Source organism: Carex rostrata, chromosome 3, assembly GCF_964058835.1.
Source record: "Carex rostrata chromosome 3, lpCarRost1.2, whole genome shotgun sequence".
Taxonomy (NCBI): domain Eukaryota; kingdom Viridiplantae; phylum Streptophyta; class Magnoliopsida; order Poales; family Cyperaceae; genus Carex; species Carex rostrata.
Window position 1 is genome coordinate 15,573,721 of NC_135920.1, and position 14,328 is coordinate 15,588,048.

The 14,328-nt window shown below is 34.4% G+C and overlaps 1 protein-coding gene across 1 annotated transcript in view; it reads right to left on the bottom strand.

Moving 5' to 3' along the window:
• The window catches only part of LOC144551784 (NADH dehydrogenase [ubiquinone] 1 beta subcomplex subunit 10-B-like), an 80,744-nt gene that overhangs the window by 15,632 nt on the left and 50,784 nt on the right, over positions 1-14,328 (bottom strand). The gene's annotated exons all lie outside the window — the stretch shown is intronic.

Sequence of the window (14,328 nt, forward strand, 5' to 3'; positions counted from 1 at the left end):
CGGATGGATGCTCTTCTAGTTCCTCTTCCTGTGTATCTAGTGATATATGTAGAGTTTTGTTACATAATCTTCTTTCCTACGTTTACTCCGGAAATAAGCAAAAGCAATCATTTTGGATCCCATAGCCCTCACATATTTTACTTGTCTACCCCTCAAACACATACTATTTCTTTCTAGCTATAAAGTCCATGAAATAATATTTTATCATTTGAAAGAATTTGAGCATCTATGTACCATAGCTCTTCAATGGAAAAGAATGATGGAAATTTATCCTTTGGGGTTTAATTTTCTTTATGGATGATCTGTGTCAACCAGTTAGCCATTAATTATAGAAAGGGTTGCCGTACAGATTTGAATAAAGCATTCGAGATGAGGTGAGGCCCAAGTTTGAGCTGGGCTTAAACTTTACAAATGAAGTCAGGCCCAAGTTTGTTCGTTTCTTCTTCTTCTCTCTCTCTCTCTCTTTTGTTTTTTGTTTTTTGTTTTGTTTTGTTTGTTTGATAAAAAGTAGCCATTGAGGCCACCTGTTTCGTTGATATGAAACAAAGTCTTACGACTACTCGTTAGATAGCAAAAGGACAAACTACCCAATTGCCAAACATAAACCCACAGGAAGGTTTTGGTCTCAGCCTTCTTGTACATACAAGGGCGAAGTTAGAATTTTAATCATGGCTAGACAAAAATCGACAACTAAAAAGGAGAGCATATATAGTTGCAATTTTTTTTCTATACATGTCATAATTTAAGAGCTTTCACATAGCTTGATCAATTTCAAAATTTAATTGACAAATCGGTACATATACAAATTTAAGCGAATTTTTGACCTGTCTACTACTTTTGTTCAGGTTTTCTTTCTAAAATGCAATTTAAAAAAAATGGTACATAAACTAAGTAACAGAGAACAACGAGCAGTTAAAAAATTAATACATGCATCAATTTTAAATTAAAAAAACTTAAACCAAGTCTAGTTAACAAATTGGTACATCAACTAAGTAACATTTTAGATAAGTTGGTACACTTTCTAAATTATAAATCACATTTAAAAAAAAATAGGGTTAAGTTTGAAGGCGGTACTAATGAGCATAGGCATGGCTAGAGAAGGAAATTGATGTGAATGTCCTCCACCATCTTAGCCACATCACGTCACGTCATGTCATGTGACAGGTTACGTGACCAATTTTTTCTTTTTCAAAATTACATCTTAATTATAATTTATTTTGTAACAGTTTATTATTTTTTTGTACATTTTATTTTATTTTCTTTGAACTAACTTAAACCTGAAAACAATAATCAAACACGATCAATCACGTTACGGGAATAGTGGTGTCACGGTGACCACATGTGATGTAACTGTGCTCCATTATTTTAGTCACGTCACTTCACGTCATATTACATAAAAATGATATTGGCTCCGATTGTCATTCAAGTCAATCCATAACTCCAAGCAACTAGTTGAAGCTTCTGTGGACTCTTTCGTGTTTTCTTTGTTTGGAGTAACAACAGATGTTGATGGCTTAGGTTCATGTTCAATCGGACCCGAGTTAGAAGTAGGACTCGGAGAAGTGGGACTCAGATTATCCGGGTATGACATAAGATTTGGTTTTGTATTTTGTAGGTTTAGGAAAACCAAATTTTGGTCACTTTTGCCAGTCAAGACCAAAAGCCCAAAAATCTCGTTTTTTTAGGAAAAAACCCCCGACCCAAAAGAACAATTCATTTTCAAAGAATGTGACATCAATTGAGGTATGAAATTTTCGGGTAGATGGATTGAAACATTTATAACCCTTCTTAAACAGATAGAAGCCCAAAAACACACATTTTTAAGCATTTGTATCTAGTTTTGTACCATGATATTGCAAGATATGAACAAATACTATACACCCAAATATTCAGGAAGAAAGATTCAAGATAGCAGGTATGTTTACATATGATGACAAAGTTTGCACAGGGGTTTTGTAATCATTGGCTATCGTAGGCATTCGGTTAATAAGGTATGCGGCAAACATGATTGCATTGTCCCGAAAATAGGACGGTACCTTATTTTCAAACAACAATGACCGAGTTACATTCAGAATGTGTCTATTTTTCTGTTCTGCAATACAATTTTGTTGTAGGGTTCCTACACATGAGGTTTTGTGTAGTCCCTTGTCACCGAAATTTTTTCTAAGGTTTTTGTTCACTTCTTACCATTTTGATCCATTTTTCAAATTGAGTTTCAACCATACTATAGAATGATTAGAAAGTGTGTGTAACTTCATCTTTACTTTTTTCAATAAATAAAGCCATGCCATGCGTGTCTAATCATCTATAAAAATCACATACCACCTACAACCCAATTTTGACAATGATAGCTTTTGGAGCCCCCAACTTGCTCGTTTGACTAGATTTGCAAAACATACATAATTGCATTTTATAATTTTTTGTTCTTGAGACATGTGCAGGTTCATGACAACGAAGATTCAATAAATGCACATCGAGGATGAATTAATGAACTGCAATATAACATCGAGGATGTGGTCATGAAGCACAAGATATTAGATAGCAAAAATATAAATCAAGATTAAGGACAATTAATATGTAAAATTGGTAAAATAAGCTTGAGACTAACCTACCGTTGCAATGGTCCAGGGACCGTTGTAACGGAATAAATAAATTCGCAGAAATGACTGCGCCGAATTAAATCAAAATCAAGCGGCTCCAGTCTGAAGTTGAGACAGAGACTTCCGTTGTGGAGACCATTATAATGGTCCTCAATCGTTACAGTCCAAACTAGTTCAAACTACCTTACCATTGTAATAGTCCATGTACCGTTGCAACAGTCAGCACCAAATACTTTTTTTTATCAGCTCCCTATAAATAGAAGCTATACCAAGATTTGGATTGACACCCTAGCCACCCCCAACTTCAATATTTCGTATTTACAGATCTAGAGAAAACCATTGTTGCTTGTGTGCTTAAACTTCAATACTCACAAACAATCTCAAGCTTATTCAATCAATACAACAACTCCTAGAGTGATCATGCATGATCAAAACAATTATTACTTTGAGCCTTGTGCTCACCCAGCAATCCTTGAGTCCTCGCAAATCAGATTGTCTTCTTTTGAGTCTTTAGTGCTCCTTGTTCAGGCCATGTGACTTCTCAGAAGATTGTAAGGGCTTACCGGTTCTACTTTGTAATCCCTTCTCATTGGGTAAAGAAAGGCGTGCCATCTCGAAGGTCACAGGTCCCGGAGATGTAGGCGTTAGTACCGAACTCCGTAAACAACTCTCGTGTTAAGTGTCTCCAAACTTTACTATTTACTTTATTTATTTTATATTTTAGTTTAGGACGAAGTTATTCTAAGTTTCTGCCAAGAATAACTTTACAATACACTCTAACTTTATAACTTAGATTAAAAGTTAAAAAAGTCCCTATTCACCCCCTCTAAGTGCCTTTGGGACCAACAAGTGGAATCAGAGCAGGAAATTCAAATTAAGATATACTTAATTTGATTATTCTATTAGATCCTAAAATGACACCAATCACTCATGTGAGAGAACCAATAAAGTTAACCAACTCAACCAAAAACTTTAGTTCTTGGAAGAAACAAATGATAAACTACCTAAATATAATTAACCTTTGAGATATTATTGCTACCGGATACACTCCCATTGCCAAAAGAATATTCCACTGAAATGATAGATGAATCAAAAGCAAATAAGATGCTAAATTATAATGCCGTAAATATTATCTATAGTTTGGTTGATGAGTCTGTGTCAATGATCTTTGGTGATATGATCATCGCCAAGGATATGTGGGATGCCATAGTATACAAATTCGAGGAAAATGCCAAATAAAGCAAACCAAACTTACTGGTCTTGAAACTATATTTGAAACCTTTGACATTGGGGATAATGAATTAATAGATGATATGTACAATAGGATGATGCAAATACAAAATGAATTTGTAGAATTGGGAAAACCTATTTCTGACATTAAAGGTGTAGGAAAGATTTTGCATGTGATGCTTAGGAAACCAAAATGGGTGTTAATGATAAGCGTACTTGAAGTGTACAACCTTTTTCTCCAGAAAAGCTTTTTGCACATCTCCGCTGTTGTAAAGAAAAACTTCGACAATCTAACGATCTAGAACCCAAAACAAAAAATATTGTTCTTCATGCACAAAAACAAACCTTCAAATCAAACAAATCTTACACCTTTCAAAATGCATCCTCCTTAAGTGATCAATTTCTAACCAATGCTAGTCAAGAAGCCTCCACAGACCTTGTTATGTCCAAAATAATCTTGGGTATGCTTCAATTCGAACAACAATACAACAAGAGAAGAGAAGAGAAGAACAAACGCATCATGTGCATAATTTGTCACAATAAATGACATATCATGAAGACCTACTACAAACTCTATCTAAGAGATAAGGTTGAAGGAGGAAGGTCATACTGGAGATCATGGCCCTCATCAATTAGATTCCAAGGTAAGAAAATGTTGAAAGACTTGCAGACAATAACAAATGAAGGCTCATACTTCGTGAAAAATAATATCACCGACAAACTAGCCATTGAGATACTTTGAGAAGTAGCTAGGGCAAGAAACAAGAAGATCTTGAGGAACAGATCATCAAGCACTTCAAATGAGGTGTGTTTGAGTTCTTCACACAAATAAAATGCCTGGATCATTGATAGTGGATATTCATACCATATGACCGGTGACAAATCTAACTTTACTACTTTAGAACCATATAATGGTGGTTGGATTAGTTTAGTAACCACAAACGCAAGGCCAAAATAATAGGTTTAGGTACGGTGGGTAACCAAAATCTAACCATCAATAATGTGTACCTAGTCGATGGTTTAACCTATAACTTACTGAGTGTTAGTAAGTTGTGTGATGCCGGATATTATGTTAAATTCGATACTAATGTGTGCTATTTAGTTAGATCTTCAGGTGGTGAAGTAATCTACACAGGTAAAAGAGATAAAAATGTCTACCATTTACATTTCACCAATTTTGAAATGAGTGAAACATGCCTTAGTGCCATAACATCCGACTATATGTTGTGGCATAGGAGACTAGGCCATATTGATAATGATACTATTATGAAAGTAATTCAACTAAATCTTGTTAGAGGACTACCAGTAAGTAACATAGAGACTGAAGGATTGTGTGATGCGTGTGTAAAAGATAAACAATCGAAGAATAGCTTTAAGTCAAAAAGGATGGTATCTACTACTCAACCATTACAATTGATTCATATGGACCTCATAGTAGATGACTATAGTAGATACACTTGGGTAATGTTTTTACAACATAAAAATGAAGCATTTGAAAATTTTGAAACCTTCTGTAACCAGATTGAAAATGAAAGAGGGTTAAAATTAAGTAGAATTAGAAGTGATCATGGAGGAGAATTTGAAAATGTCCAATTTAGCGAATTTTGCATTGATAGATAGTATACTCAAGAATTTTCGGCCTCTAGACACCTCAACAAAATAGAGTAGCCAAAAGGAAAAACCAAACCATACTTGAAATTACAAGAACCATGTTAAATGAATATCTTGTCCCACACCATCTATGGGCCGAAGCCTTTAACACCGCATGTTACATAATTATCCAAGTAAACATAAGACCAATTCTAGATAAAACACATTATGAACTTTTGAAAGGCTACAAACCCTATGTTTCACACTTTAGGGTGTTTGGATCAAAGTATTTTATACTAGATGAATCACAAAAGGTAAGCAAATTTGATCCTAAGGCCATTGAAGGCAAATTTGACCCTAAGGTAATTGAAGGCATATTCATATGATATTACATGACTAGTAAAGCATATAAAGTATACATATTTCAACATCGTACTATGAAATCCGTACATGTCAAATTAGATGAAAATACTAATAAAATAGCCGAGGAAGAAAATGATTTTGTAGGTGTCGAAGACTTTCAAAAAAATCAAGAGAAAGAGGGGCACTAACACAAACAAGCTAGTTCCAGGAAATGCAACAAATGATGTGTCCACAGATGAACCTCGACCCGTATAGACATTCACTAGTGAAGAGGATCCGGCAATCAATTCACTTCTTGAGCAAACTGCAAATGAAGAAAATACTCTTCTTTTAGAGCCTCAAGAGACTCACAAAGACATGTATCAAATTCTTGATAATCTAAGAAAAGTTTCCTCTTACCTTGTTACAAATGTCATAAGTAACCTTAGAAAAAGTGCTAGGATTAGGTCCGGATTACACCAAATGATTGTTCATTGTGCATTTGTATCTCAATTAGAACATAAAAATTTCAAGGAAGCCAATAATGAGAAAAATTGGATATGCGCTATGCAAGAGGAACTTGAATAATTTATGCGTAACAATGTTTGAGAACTAGTACCAAAACCAAAAGACCGTATGATTATAGGTACTAAATAGATCTTCAAGAGCAAAAGAGATGGAAATGGTAATGTAATTAGGAACAAAGATAGGTTAGTAGCACAAGGTTATACCTAACAAGAAGGTATAGATTTTGATGAGACCTTTGCTCTGGTAGCTCGTTTAGAATCCATTCGAATGTTTTTAGCATATGCCGCTCACTATTCCAAATAGATGTTAATAATGCATTTTTAAATGGATACCTAGAAGAGGAAGTGTATGTCCAATAATCACCCAGATTTGTGGACCGAAATTGTCCAAATCATGTTTACAAACTTACTGAGACATTGTATAGTCTTAAACAAGTCTCAAGAGCATGGTATGGAAGACTTAGTTCTTTCCTAATAGAAAATAGTTTCAATAGGGGTAGAAATAACACAACCTTGTTTACCAAAAAGGATGAGAAATAAATGTTGATAGTCCAAATCTATGTAGATATTATTTTTGGTTCAACTAATGCGATGCTTGCCGATGAGTTTTCAAAGTTAATGCATAACGATTTTGAGATGAGTATGATTGGTGAACTCAAGTTTTTTTTGGGACTACAAATTAAGCAGCTCGAGGAAGAAACTTTCATAAATCAAACTAAGTATGCAAAAGAGTTGATAAAGAAATTTGAAATATCGGATAGCAAGCCAAGTCCAACTCCCATGGCCACATCGGTAAAGCTCGATTCGGACCCGAGTGGTCACCCTGTGGATATCACTAAATATCGAGGTATGATTGGTAGTTTACTTTATTTAATGGCTAGTAGGTCCGATATCATGCATGTCGTATGTTTATGTGCTAGATTCAAGCTAATCCTAAAGAGTCACATAACAAAATCGTTTAAAGAATATTTAAATATGTTAAAGGTACATTGAATTTAGGATTATGGTATGGTAAACATACCAGTCTAGACCTCATAGGTTACACGGATGCCGATTTCGTCAGTGATAGAGTGGATAGGAAGAGTACAAGCGGGACTTATCAATTTTTTTGCAGATCATTAGTATCTTGGTCAAGTCGGAAGCAAATGCCTGTCACACTTTTCACCATGAAAGCCGAGTATGTCGCGGTCAGAAATTGTTGCACACAATTACTATAGATGATGCAAACATTAAAAGATTATGAAATCAATTTATGTAAAGTTCCAATCATGTGTGATAATACAAGCACAATTCAAATATCGAAAAATCTTGTTCTCCATTCAAAAACGAAACACATAGAAATTAGACATCACTTCTTTAGAGATCATATTGAAAAGGAAGATGTAGAACTTATTCATGCTGACACTAAAAATCAAATTGTCGATATATCATATTGAAAAGGGGGATGTAGAACTTATTCATGCTGACACTAAAAATTAAATTGTCAATATATTTACAAAATCTCTAAGTGCTCAACAACATAATGAACTTTGGTATAAATTAGGAATGTTATTCTTAGAAGATTAATTTATGGTATATAAATAAAAATTGTAAATATAAAATTTTCAAATTTATTTCCAAAATATATCCAGATATTACTGTGATCTCTACGGTTACAATGGTCCAGCAACCATTGCAACGGTCTCTAACGACAGACCAAAATTTAAGCATATTTCCTTCAAGTTTTTTTTTTGTATGTTTCTCTCTCTAAACCTTCCAATTTCTGATTAATTGATATTCTGTCCAAAATTACAATTATATTGCCAAAATTATTAGCATTCCTTATTTCTCAAGCAACATTAAGTTGCCATATGAACAAAGATGTGTAACCCTAATTGAATTGTCTCTCTCTCCTATTTAGGGCAAATCTTTGGACATCAAACTCATACAATTATCTTGCACCATACTATTCTCCTCCTCATCATATAATACACATAAAACATGTCTTCCAATTGGTCTCAAGACTCTCAAAATGAGTATTCATTTTATGCAATTCTTCCCAACCTTGAGTCTGATGCCGATTTTCCCATCGAGTACTACATATGTCTTGTATGTGACAAGAATGGCACGGCATGGAACATGTTTACATGCAATGACTGCAACAAACCATTCCACCCTCGTTGTGTTCTCATCAAGTTAGTCCATCCCACCAACCCGAGGTTTAATTTATTCGTATGCGTCGATTGCAAGTGCATTTGTGAGGTGTGAGACAAACATAAGAGGAAGCCAAATGAATAGATCAACAAGAAGGATGCCAAAAATCCAAACGAGGAGAAAGAAATTGAAGTGGAGCCTAAACCCGAAAAGAACTAGTCCATTGGAGTTTATGAGAGATTGATTTATCTATCTATGCGTATTTTGATTTTTTTTTTAAACTTTATGTTCTTTAAATGATATATCCTATGGCATAATTAAAATTTCTATATTTTCCGTTGAAATGCATCTTTTAGTGATCATCATGATTATTTGATCATTCTCAAAATTCAATATACCTTATTTATAGAAGAATAAAATGATCAAAATAAAATAGTTTTAATTTCAATATTTCCGCCTATTTTAGAGGCACATTTAGTTAATCATAATTAAAAATTGTCTAAATAAAAGGACAAAAATATGATCAAATCCAACAATATAATTTCAATATTTCTGTCTAATTTAGAGGCACAACCTATTGATCATTTATTCCATTTCAAAATTATATCAATTAGAAAAATCACCAAAATAATCAATTTATATATTCCTAAATTTCAATATTCATTAAAAGCTCACGCTATAATTTCAATATTTTGCCTCAAGTAAGAGACTAATACACTTGATCGATATTTTAACCTCAATATTCTCTTATTTTAGAAGATTTATATGATCAAGTTTCATTTATTTTAATTTCAACAATTTCATGACTAAAAAGAATCAAATTATCATATGTTGCACTACATACACTTCAAAATTCAAACTTAGTGCAAATTTTACATGTTTTAATTTCAATATTCTATTAATATTTTTATTCATAGGCCTTAATTTACAATTTTATCAAATTAAGGAGGAGTGCATGAATTGAAAGGGAGTCATCTCTTCGTTTTGAGCATAACTATGTTTTATTTTTAACCCTTTTGACCATTTCCAAAAAGGAGGAGAAATATTACAAGTTCATGCTATATTGGTATTCCATGACACACTAAACACAAACACAAAAACAAGAGAAAAATAAAATTTTCAAATTTTTTGAACTTTGTGGGAATAACTAATATATGCACTCACTTGATATGCATGTTTTGCAAATCATAAAAAGTGGGAGATTGTTGGCCGTTGGAGCTCTCGACTTGCTCATTTAACTAGATTTGCAAAACATACATAATTGCATTTTATAGTTTTTCTTCTTGAGACATATGCAAGTTCATGACAATTGAAGATTCAATTAATACACATCGAGGATGAATTAATGAACTGCAATATAACATCGAGAATGTGGTTATTGAGCACAAGATATTGGATAGCAAAAGCATTACTCAAGATTAAGGACAATTAATCTGTAAAATTGGTAAAATAAGCTTGAGACTGACCTAAGTGAGGCCTATCGTTGCAATGGTCCAGGGACTGTTGTAACGGAATAAATTAATTCGCAAAAATGACTGTGCCGAATTAAATCGAAATCAAGTGGCTCTAGCTGAAAGTTGAGACAGGGACTTCCGTTGTGGAGACCGTTATAACGGTCCTCAACCGTTACATTTTAAACCAGCTCAAACTACCCTACCGTTGTAACGGTCCATGTACTGTTGCAATGGTCAGCACCAAATACTTTCAGTGTTAACTTCTAAAGTATGAGGTATCATCTTTCCTACATAAGAGATGTATATGTGTGAGTGTTTTCTAATGCTATCCGTAAAAAAGTAGCTATAACGGTGGCACTTCGGTATTCATAATTTATGCGGAGGAAGAGATGTTTACTAAAAGTACTATTGTCCCTCGTATTTCTATACAAGTAATAGTATCATTGGACCCCTTGATAGAGTAAGGTTATTTGCTAGCGGTGTGATTATAAGAGTAATCATATTTAATAATCTGGTCAAGATTAAGAAAATATTAAGTTTGCAAGAATGACACGCACCTACTTTGAAATTGATCTGATAGCTATGAGACAAAAGAATTAACACAAGTAAATAGTTTACTATATCGTAATATTGAACAGTACATCATCATCTGTGTAAATTGGATGATCATAATGCATTCTACCAAATAGTGTTTCAGTTAGAAAAGACAGTTATACGTAATCAACATAAATCTTGCAGGTTATTGATTAGTGTTTTTGTGAGATCCGTGAATAGTATTTTTGCGAAGATTGCGGTATTTCTGTTTTTGCATATTTGTGAATCAGTATATCTTGCGGATCATGAATAGTGCTTTTACGTTTCCCATGAATAGTATTTTTGCATAATATCGCGGTTTATAGTATTTCTAGCAAAAGAAATAAACTACTCTCTGGTTAGTCTTGGTGGATAACTTATAGAGGCATTAGACGTTTGGTGCTCCAAGACGAGTCGGTTTTCATTCCAATTAGAATTTGGAAACGAGGTATAAATGTTATATTAATTTATTTAATTGTTAAATAGATTTAATTTTTAGAAAACAATCAAGGAGTAGATCTTTAAAGGATTAAAAAGGCTTTATCCATGAAAGACTGGAAAAAGAACTTTCACTAGTCTTTCCAACATACCTCTTTTAATCCTTGGCTTGAGTTAGAAGTAAAAATTTTATTTTACGGTCTTTCCGCAGCTTAAGCCTAATCAAAGGTTAGCACCAATTCCCTACATAATGTGTTGGTAAGAGTCAATTGTGGTGAAATTTTGATATCAAAAACGCCAGTTACAGGATTTACACCTCTATTAACATTTATTATACCATTTTTTGTACTCTTTTATGGATAATAATGTATCTCTCCTCATGTGTCATATGGTCTGTCGTACCAGAATCAATAATTCAATCTTGAGAGTCCATGGCATAGCTCTTATGAGATTTACTGAGTTGAAGTACCTTGCCAAATTTTGAATTAGAAAAGGGATTATGCTTCTCACCTTGTACCAAGGTATCTACACCTTTACATGTAACTGAAGTTTCATCTATGATGCAATGGCCAGTTTGTACCACCACTGCTGTAAGGTTGCTAGCTGCCTATATTGATTCACCAGAGTCTCTACTGCCATTCACTTCGGTCAAATGAACTGGTTCTGGCTTATTTCCTCTAGTTGTTGCCATGCTTGCTCGGCCTCTATTCACTTCATTTTGCACCCTTTTTCGTATTTTTCCACCACTCGGGATATCCAACAAAATCTTGCTTACAAAGATGCCTCATGCCTCCACAATGACTACACTTAAGTTTTGATTTATCTCTTTAATTAGAAAACTTGTCGGTATTATTGTTTACCTCGCAAGGTCTGTAACCACGTGTGGCCATGGCAGCCGAGTTTTACACCGTCTGTTGTCCACTTTCACCATTATGCCTTAGCGATTTGCTTCACGTCTGACATGAGCATAGGCTTGCATATCCAACAAAACCTTGCTCACAAAGATGCCTCATGCCGCTGAAATTTAGGTGTATTTATTTTGAACAAATAATCACGCAAATGCTTTAAATTTATAAACCTAAAAACACAAAGTAGATTAAATTGCAAGCGCACAATCTATCCTTGTAGTAATATAGGTATCGAACTAAAGACTAAGGCAATTGTAATTTTCACTTTAACTAAATTAAAACTAAATAAATTGCAAGTAATAAAAAGGGGGGATTTGTTTCAAAGTAACTAAGTGTGGGTTCAATACCCAAAACATTTGGTTTGTAACAAGAAATTAGATCAAATGCAAATGAAAAGGTGTTTGCAAAACAAGATAACGAGATCTAAGGGCTTTTGGTCTACAATCACTTGGTCAATCTATTTACTTTTGGAGTTATCTAAATTCATGTCATGTCTTGATGGGAATTCCAACTAGGTTGGCCTATTAAATCCTACAACTACCTTTCACAATTCATGATTATCCTGCTAATGTACCTCTTAATTAGGGCTCTCATCCACCTAATTGGGTTATTTAACATGAATCATCTACTACTATTACTTGGTACCGTATTTGGTTCTATGATTCTGGGAATAGATATGAATCCAGTCAACTTTATCTAAACCCTAAGATTATTTGTGTACAATGAAAGTGTTTCTTCTTTATCATACACTCTTAATGCTAAAATGTTGTCACTACCCTAACAAGGTTCGATTACCAAAACACAAATCATGCATGACAAATATATAAATAAAACCAAATATCAAGCCAAAACAATCATCATAAAGAGAACATCCAAGTAAATAAACTAACACAAGTTTATGCTACAACCTAAGCCCTTAGATAGGAAATTAGCCTCTCATGGGTGCAAAAACAATAACATCCACGATAGAAAACAAGAAATCCATACAAGTAAAATTAGGATAATAACAAGAGAAATAGAATAGACCAATTCCCAAGTTATGCCTCAATTCTTCCTTGTAAGCTCCCCGAGATCCGCCAAGCTCTTCAATCCTTCGCGCCTTTGATTCACTTGAGAGATGAGATGGATGGAGAAGGAGGTTCCGGTTTCAATGGAGAGAATTGTGGTATGAAAGATGGCTTTCCCCAAAGGGGAGATGCTCTTCCTCCTGCTGCATCCCCTTCATTTATAGCTATTTTGTGACTTAAGGAAGAAGCAACCAATTATGAAAGGTGAATCAATCAAGATCTCATGAGATATGACAATAGATTCCAGCTGATTTCTTCTAAAAAGATTCTTGTGACTTGCACATTAGATATTCTGATTTCTAACCTACCTATAATTGTAGATCTCGTTGTCCTCTTTTCAGCAAGCTTTTATTTGCCTAAAATGGAGTTTGTATAACCAAGATATGGTCAAAATACGAAAGGGTGTCGAAAGCTGGAATTTCTGAATTTGGATTATGTGGCCAAGAGTGCGGGCAGGGGTGGCCAGGCCGCACAGAGCCTCTGTTTGGGCTGTAAACAGAACTTCAAATGGGCATAACTCATTATCCCTAACTCTGTTTTTCAGTGTTCTAATACTTTTCGGAAAGCTTGCGAAAAGATTTATAATTTGCTCTATTTCCTGTAATTTAAACATACTTGGGCAGTAACTTGAATCTTGATGTAATTCTAAACTAAATTAAATTAAACTAAACTAAATGCATGGAAATTGGTCAACTTATCGACACAAAACCCTAGGTAAAAGTGTACCTAATTTACGCTCATCAGCCGCCACAATGACTACACTTAAGTTTTGATTTATCTCTATAATTAGAAAACTTGTCGGTGTTATTGTTTACCTCACGAGGTCTATAACCACGTGTGGCCATGGCAGCCAATTTTTGCACCATCTGTTGTCCACTTTTCACCATTATGCCTTGGCGATTTGCTTCACGTCTGACATGAGCATGGGCTTGCATATCCAACAAAACCTTGCTCATGAAGATGCTTCATGCCGCCACAATGACTACACTTAAGTTTTAATTAATCTCTATAATTAGATACTTGTCGGTATTATTGTTTACCTTGCGAGGTCTGTAACCACGTGTGGCCATGGTAGCCGAGTTTTGCACCGTCTGTTGTTCACTTTTGACCATTATGCCTTGGCGATTTGCTTCATGTCTGACATGAGCATAGGCTTGCTCAAGAGATGGAAAGGGACTCATTTGTCGAACTTGTGCTCGAATGTTATCAAGGCAATCATCAAGTCCAATAAGAAATGTGTGCATGAAGTCCATTAAGAAATGTGTATACGTCTTTTGAATGAAATTATTAAACATTTCTATGTCACAGGCACATACCATCGTATTTGGACTGCGGAAATTAATTTCTTGCCACAAACCATGCAGTTCATCATAGAATTCTTCTACAGTTTTACAGTCTTGTTTGACATGTGAGACCTGTCGATTTAGGGCGAACACTTGTGCCTCATCACTTTCATCATAGAAGGT